Here is an 8,914-nt window from a genome sequence, read left to right as displayed (position 1 = left end):
TTACAATTGCTGTCCACTAACTGAAATAATGTTGAAATTACTTGAGAGAACAAAGAACAAATTGTTCCAAAGCCCAATGAAATGTTTCAAAAGTTCTATTCATAAGGTTTTGTTTTTTAATTTTTTTATGTGTATGCTTGCAACTCTGTATGAACAGCATACGCTTAGTTGGTAATCAAGATCAGAAAAGGGTGCTGGACCCCCTGGAACTGGAGTTACAGGGGGTTAGTTGTAGTCTACCATGTGAACTCTGGGAATCAAACCTGGGTCCTCTGGAAGAACATCAAGTGGTGTTCCTACAGTGCCAGCTCTCCAGACTCTGTTTGCAAGAAGATATGTGTGTGTGTGTGTGTGTGTGTGTGTGTGTGTGTGTGTATTAATTATCATATTATTGGCATACTCTTTTTTATTTAACCATTAAAATTAGATTTTATTCATTTATTTAATTACATATTTTGCTGCCTAGATGATTGTGTGACTGACGACTAATCTTGCTTGTCAGCTTGCTACACCTGGAATCAATCTTATGCGTCCGAAAATTGCTGAAGGAAGACCTCAGACACAGATAAGATGTAAAGACAAAGAGTGTTTATTCTGCAGAAAGAACCAGCATGCAGGGGGTCAATCTTTCTTCTTTTTTCTTTTTTGAAATGGTAACCCCAGACAAAGGCAGACCTTTTGATAGGGAACCAGGGGAACTCTATAGAAGGATTGGGTAATCTAAAATTTCATTGGTGGACGCTAAGGGGGGTCACAGGTGATCAGTGGTTTGCATTCCTACGACATGAACATTTAACCATAGGATGAACTAGGGCTTCAAATCACAGATGGCCGTCCTGAGATTTTTGTGATTATCCCCAGGCTGTTCTTTGAGAAGGGGTTTTATGATCTTGTTCTGAATTGAATGATCTGTCCCTGGAGCTTCTTTCTAAATCAGGCCTGGTCCTTAAATGGAGACAAATGGGGACCCTAAATGGGGACAATGGGGTTTATATTGTCCTTTCACAACTAAAACCCAAGCAGCTGGGCACATCTGTGAGAGATTCTTCTTGATTAGATCATTTGATGGGAAAGGCTCACCCTAAATCTGGAGTGGCAAGATTCATCCTAAATTTATGCCACACCTTCTGGTGGCAACCCACATAAAGGGACATGGAAGACGGGAGCTTTTGCTTTTTGTCTGCCTGCCCTCACCTCCCAATGTTGGGCAATGTTTGGGAGTTGGTCCTGTGCACTGTATATCCAAGATACTGATTTTTGTGCCCAGACATCTGGCTACAGGATGGACGAAGGCATGGCCAAGCATTTCTGGTCCCAATGTTATGTAAAAATTGTTTTCCATCATGTCTGATTGGTTAATAAAGAACTGATCAGCCTATGACTGGGCAGGAGAGCACAGTAGAGGTGGGACATCGATCAGATCCCAGTGAGAGGGTCCCAGGTAGAGAGAGAGAGGAGCAGAGAGAAGAGAGGTGTGGAAAGAGACCACATGGGGATGCCAGGAGGATTTGTGATGAGGTCTCCTTGAGAGAGCAGCTATGAGCAGACACAGCAGAGCAGGGCAGAGCAGGCTGGAGCAAGACTCAGATGACAAGCAACAGGGCATTTAGCTGGGCGTTAACAGCTTAGAGGGTCAGAATAACTCAGAACCTGCCCAGCACTGCTGCTATTAGTGCCAGCAGCGTGTTAATAAAAACACCAGGTCTCTGTGTCTTTTATTTGGGAGCTGTGGGAGATAAAGTGGGCATAGAAACACTCTGCTAATATCTGGGAGCAAACGGGGGCAGAGAAACCTCCCAGATACTCCTACAGGCAAATGCATCTCTCCTGCTGCTGAGGCATTCCTTTGTTGGTATTAGAACCTATTTCTTTGGGATTCCAACATATACTAAAGGCCAGCTGAAAAATTCAGCCTTGTGAAGCCTTTTTGTCAAGTAACAGTCGTAGCTGGAAACCTGGAACTGGCCTATAGTTCAATATGGGTCTATAGGTCATTACAGCCTATAGGTTCACCTAACATATCACCTTTTACTATATATTGATTTACCCTACTAGTTCTAGTCCTCTGGAGATCCCTGACTAAGACAGTGATCATGTATTGGTTTCACCTCTAAAATAGAAGCAGAAGTTATCTGTGTCACTTGCAGATTGAAAATCTTTCCTTCTGCTGCGGTGACCAGTGTTTTCTGGTTAGAAGCTGCTCCATTAGCTTAGATCCTGGAGTAAAACCCACCTTAGTGCAGCAAACAATTTACTATGGACATAGAAGCAGAGTGAGAGATGAATCTTGGCTGTTTCAAGCTGCAGAGATGTGGGAGTTGTAACCCAGCAAAGCCTAGCTCAGTGGTTCTTAACCAGTGGGTTGAGATCCGTTTGGGGGTCTAATGGCCACCTGAGACCATCAGAAAACGCAGACATTTATATCACAAATCATAACAGTTAGGAAAAAATTATAATATGAGGTAGCAAGGAAAATAGTTTTATGGTGGTGGTGATGTCACCATAACAGGAAGGACTGTTGTAAACAGTCACTACATTAGGAAGGTTGAGAACCATAGGCCTAGCCTAACAGGATCCTTAATGTAGCTCTAGGTTACAGAGACCTGACACCTCAGAGTAGTTGAAGACACTGGAAGACTGATAACTGTGAAGAAACCCAGAGGCATGGGCCAGGTCACAACTCTGTACTTGGAACAGAGTGAGACTTGGAATCCCAGCATAGAAGAGCTGAGGCATGAGGATCAAGAGTTCAAGGCCAGCTGGGATCACATAATAAGAACTTGCTTAAAAATAAATGAAGGAAGGGAGGGAGGGAGGGTGGGGGAAGGGGGGAGGGAGAATGGAAGGAAGGGAGGGAGGGAAGGAGGGGGAAGGGGGAGGGAGAATGGAAGGAAGGGAGGGAGGGAGGAGGGAGGGAGAAAGGAAGGAAGGAAGGAAGGAAGGAAGGAAGGAAGGAAGGAAGGAAGGAAGGAAGGAAGGAAGGGAGGGAGGAATGTTTCACCCCCTGTAGCTTGGGGTCTGGATCTCTGGCAAAGGAATAAAGAAACGACACACACACACACAGGTAGTGAAGCTGGGATCAGGTGGGGTTCTTTGAGGGTACCCCTACAGCCAACCTTTGGGTTATAGAATGTCAGGTAAGAAAACCCAGGTTTGGGGCTGGTGAGATGGCTCAGTGGGTAAGAGCACCCAACTGCTCTTCCGAAGGTCCAGAGTTCAAATCCCAGCAACCACATGGTGGCTCACAACCACCCATAACGAGATCTGACTCCCTCTTCTGGAGTGTCTTCTACAGTGTACTTACATATAATAAATAAATAAATCTTTAAAAAAAAAAAAAGAAAGAAAACCCAGGTTTGTAAAAGGCATCCTATTGGGGCTACCAGCTAAGGGGAAGCCAACGGAGTCAGTCACAGAGTAGGACTTCTGCCATCCTTCAGATCCATCTCCAAACAATAAGGCACGGTTTGAGAGCTGCTGGGTGCGGCTGGATATTGCTGCCTCTGGATACCAGCGTTTAGGGAGGTAGCAAGGGTCTAGACACCAGCACAAAGCAGGGCTTTGAGCCCCGAACTGGGACTCAGAGGAAACAAAAGGCATTTGAGGCTTGAAAAACAGCTCCAACTTCCACTCCATCCCTAGAATTTCTAGATTCCTTAAAACCTTTTTATGTGCTTGTCCATGAAACAGAAGACAAAAGGGGTTTTAAGACAAACTTTGGGGACATGGAAACACCACCCTGTGACAAGTCTATCTAAGGGATTGGACCCTGTAGCTACAGGATGCCTCATCTGTCTAAAATGTGATGGCTATGGCTAGTTTAATGAAGAAAAGCAAATGAGTTAACTCTGGGTCAAGATCATATACACACAGCACCCCAAAGCATGGTTGAGGTCCTCCCTCTGAGGAACACCTACCTATCTAACGTCTGTGTCACCCAGTACCAGAACCTACTCCTGGCCCATTCCCTGTCATAAATTCAGCTACCCTCTTGCCTGATGACACGGTTGTTCATCCATGACTGTCAGGAGATAAAAGATGAAACCAGGTACCTGGGAGCTGCAATAGCTACTTTAGTGGGAACTGTCTGGGCCCAAGCCAGGTACCTCAGCCCAGAGGGCAGAACTGATTGACCTGACCCAGACTCTTAGTGGGGAAAAGGAAAGCCCACCAGAATATACACAGGCCATCAGACTACTGGGCATGTCCATGGTATGATCTATAGAGAAAGAGGGCTTCTCACTGTTGGGAAAAAGGTATTAAAAAAATCTTGGCTCACCAGGCAGTAGCATCAACATGCCTTTAAGTTTAGCACTTGGGAGGTAGAGGGAAGCAGATCTCTGTGGGTTGAAGCCAGTATGGTTTACAAAGTGAGTTCCAGAACAGCCAGGGCTGTTACACAGAGAAATCCTGTCTCAAAACAAAACAAAACCAACCAACCGAACACTACCACCACCAACAAAACCCAGAAAAATCTTGTTTGGCCCTCGTTGAGGCCATCTGGCTCCCCCTACAAATTTCTGTCCTCTACTGCTGGGCTTCTGACCTGGCCACACAAGGACCAGCCCTAAGACCAGCTGGGCAGGTTGATGACATACCATGTCCTGGTACTGCCTGAGACTCTATAGTAAAGAAAAAAATGGATAGCACAAACCCACAGGTTGATGGAGGACACCAGAGGGAAAGACCATTCTTCCAGAAACAACAGGCAAGACTGTTGGTAACTGACCTTCACCGGGCTACTCATCTGGGGTCCACAAAACTTTCTGTCTTGCTCAGACCAAGGTATGTTATACCTAGACTGGACAGCCCCGTGTCTCAGCTAGATGCCAGGTTTGTGCTCCAGAGAATCAAAAACAAAAAGCCCTTTACCAGATAGGGGTCCAAATGAGAGGTCAACACCCTAGTGAACTCTGAGAAAACTGACTTCATCAAGATCCAGCCTGCTCTAGAAGACACATAAAATCCCTACCACAATCATATTTTTCTTCCTACTTTCCACTAATAAACCAAAGTTTTCCTGGATTGTCTTTTATTATAGACTTCTGAAACCATTTCAATGTGTATAAAAAGACTGAAAAACCTTATAACCAACAGACAGAAACTCACCAATGCTGGTAGTTTTTATAGATACCTTTTCTAGATGGCTAGAAGGGTCCCCACCAAGACTGAAGCTGCTCAAATTGTAGCTAAAAAGTTCTTCCAGGATTTGTTTCCTTGGTTTGGCCTCCTCCTAGCAATGGGGTCTGACAATGGCCTGGCTTTCATAACCAAGACCTCTCAATTAATAGCTAAAGCTTTTAGACACAGATTAAATGCTTCGTTGTGCATATAGACCTCAGAGTTCTGGCCAGGCAAAAAGAACAAACAGAACATAAAAAGAATCCCTAACAAAACTCTCACTAGAGTCCAGCAAAGGATAGACAGGCCTCCATCCTTTGCTTCAGTCGACTGTACCCCATACGGTGAGGGATTTACCCTCCTCTGAGATTATCTTTAGAACACATCCCCTACTGCTTCCCAGGCGAAGAAACCATCAGTTGGCAGAATTCTTTAACCATTCCTTTCTCAAGTCACTACAGGCCCTCCAGTCCCCCGTACAGGCTATTCGTTAACTATCTGAGAGACCCAGATGACCTCCAACTCCACCAGCAGTTTCCCCTTGTTCAAGTCCGGTGAGATGTCTGGATCAAATGAATAGCGGAGAGGGTGTGAGGCTAAGCTGGAGTGGACCCTGCACGGTGATTCTCTTCACTCCCACGGCAGTGAAAACAGCTGCCGCTGTACCATTGGTCTGCCACACCCAGGTGAAGAAAGGAGAAGCCACAGGCAATTGATGCCAAATGGACAAACGGACTGTCTCTGGACTATGGGCCCATTGAAATTAAGGTTTAATGGAGCCCTAGGCCCTTCCACTCCCTGCCTGTCTCCCTCCTCCTGAGTCTTACAGGGGGGGGGGTGTTTGTTTGTTTTTTTGTTTTTGTTTTTTGTTTGTTTGTTTTTGCACCACCACAGATATGAATGCAAAGTCATGGTCCAAGCCCCATTGTCCTCAGGCCTGGACTGGAACCTGAGAAAGTCAGGGACGGTGAAGGCTTTAGCTAGTATGACCTTTATTTGCCAACGTCTAGTTTAAGTGTCTGGATGTATACAGAAAGGAAAAGATATGGGAATTTATATTTTGAGATAGAAATACAAAATTTACAATGTTATATGTATGCCCTCCAACTGGGGCCCCTGCTCGCTAGAAACAAGGGAGTTTCCACTGCAAAAATTGGGGTTGTAAAACTGAGGCTTCCTGAAAATTTCACTTAAAGATCCCGGCCTTTGACAAATGAGAAAAAAAACTAATGAATCAGACTTTGTGTCACAGGAAGGGACCCTGGGGATCGAGTTAATCATTCCCAGCCAGAAACCAGCTAGAATTGCTGGTTATGTTTAGACACTCACTCAGTCCCTCTACTTACTATATAGGAATAGGGACTGACCAGACCATCAGCCCCATTGACAAACAAAACTCACAGAGGCTGGGGGCAGCCCGAGTTAATGTTAAAGGACTTACATGGGGGTGAAAACTTGTCTAATACCCCAAACCTTTCACCTAGGCATTTCCCCTTGTTCTGATGCCTGCTATTCTGCCTTATGGGTTAATTTATATGGATAAAAACAACATCGCTGGGCCTCTGAGGGTACTTGGTGGGTGTGTACTAGTGGTTTGACTAAATGCGATTCTTCTGATGTTTTCCAAACTAAAGAGATAGGTTGAACAGGACCTAGAGGTATTAAAAGTCTCCATTTCTGAATGAAAACAACAGATTCCCTTGCAGAAATGGTCCTATAAAACTGGAGAGGCTTAGACTTCTCATGAGGAAAAAAAAACAAAAAACAAAAACAACCTAAGTATGACTTTATGAAAAACCTGTTGTTTTCATGCTAATTGACCAAGGGCAATTAGAGAAAATCTTGCCATGGTTGGAGAAATAATGATACCAGCTTCTGTTCTCTCAGTCCCCTGGCTCACTGCTCTGCTATCAGCACTGGCTGGGCCCTTGATTCTCACTCTGATCAGATTAATAACAGGTTTCTACATCTAAAATAGGATGAGCCTATGGTTTAACTCATTCTCTAAAGCCAGTGGGGAATGTAACAGGGCCCCAGACGCTACTATGCCCCCAGACCTTAGCACAACTGACTCCATGATGGAAGTGCCATTCTGGCCATAAAACTCAGCACACAGACAGCCCACCTGCCAAAATAAACACACAGACCTAATCCATCAAAGTCCATCAAATTCCAAGCCAAAACTGTGGGAAAGCCTCTAAATGTACTAGCCCTGTTTTTTGGTTTCTGTAGTTCTGTTTCTGGCTGCTCTTGTTAACCTGAAGTATACCAAGCCAGAATATGATTTTTGTGCTTAAAATCCACCCTGAACATCCGGTATAGATCCTAGCCAGCTAATAGAAACTTTCATTTTTATTAATCATATTACTTGTTTACATTTCAAATGATAGCCCCCTTCCCCGTTACCCTTCCACAACCCCCATCCCATCCCCCTTTTCTCCCTTCCCCTTTGCCTATCTGCCCACTCACCCACTCCCACCTCACCTCTCCTAGCATCCCCCTACACTGGGGCATCAAAGCTCCACAGGGCCAAGGGCTTCCCCTCCCATTGATGTCAGATAAGGCCATCTTCTGCTACATATGCAGCTGGAGCCGTGGGTCCCTCTATGTACTCTTGGTTGGTGGTTTAGTCCCTGGGAGCTCTGAGTGGTCCAGTTAGTTGATATTGTTATTCCAATAGGGTTGCAAACCCCTTTAGCTCCTTCAGTCCTTCCCCCTAGCTCTTCCATGGTGGGGAGGGCTGGAGAGATGGTATAGCCATTAAAGGCTAGCTCACAACCAAAAATATAATAAAGACTTTCAATTGGCTTACAACCACGTCTGAGCATTCTTCTCTGGGGGATACCCCACCACAGACAGGAATCTTATATCTGGGCCAGTGTGTTCCATTTCACTTCTTTATATATCAAGTCTACGCCCTCCTTTCTCTTATTTCAGTATTGGTTATCTGAGTAAATCTAATCTCTCGTTTTGCAAAACATACTACCTTTTTCCTCAGTGAAATATTATAATCCCTCAGAGAAATTATTTCCAGGTCAGTCTCTTTCATGGTCACCCTCTCTGGTACTAGTTATTTACTATGCTCTACCATCAACTTCCAACTGCACCATTTTCCAAGCAGGATTTGGTAGACTGGCTTCCCTAACACAGTAATGCAGAGACTATAAAAGGCATTTTGATGGGATGGTCCTCTATATGATCCAAACCACGTCCAGAAGAAAGGCTAATGGTTAGGCCTGGGCCAGAAACAACAGCAAAGGAAAACTCCCCAAAGTGTGCTTTTAAGGGAGGTAGTATTGGAACAAGGGGCTGGTTTGTTGGATAAGCTCAGCTGGGTAATTTTTGGACCAAGGCCATCTGAAGGTCAAACAGCTGCAGTGAATTCCAAGAAATCTTAAAAAAATGTGTTTGTTGGGGGCGGGGGTAAGATTTCTAGAAACATTTGGTCATTTCTGTGCCTATATGTATGTGTTCAGTACTCGCCCAAAGGTATTCACTCAGAACTACACACAAAGTGAGTTTGGTTTCTGAAGTATTCCATTGACATATGCCATCATAGATTACTAAGAATTGGAATGTTTGGCATGCCTGTGATCCTGACACTCAGGAGGTTGAGGCTGGCGGATTACCACAAATCCAAGGATATGTTGAACCATACAGTAAGTACCAGGCTAACCAGAGCTACATAGCAAAATCCTGTCTTAAAAAACAAAAGCCAGGCAGTGGTGGTGCATGCCTTTAATTCCAGCACTTGGGAGGTAGAGGCAGGCAGATTTCTGAGTTTGAGGCCAGC

This window comes from Mus pahari, chromosome 1 (genome assembly GCF_900095145.1).
Source record: "Mus pahari chromosome 1, PAHARI_EIJ_v1.1, whole genome shotgun sequence".
Lineage (NCBI taxonomy): Eukaryota > Metazoa > Chordata > Mammalia > Rodentia > Muridae > Mus > Mus pahari.
The sequence above is the reverse complement of the archived record's forward strand: the minus strand, read 5'-3'. Positions refer to the sequence as shown.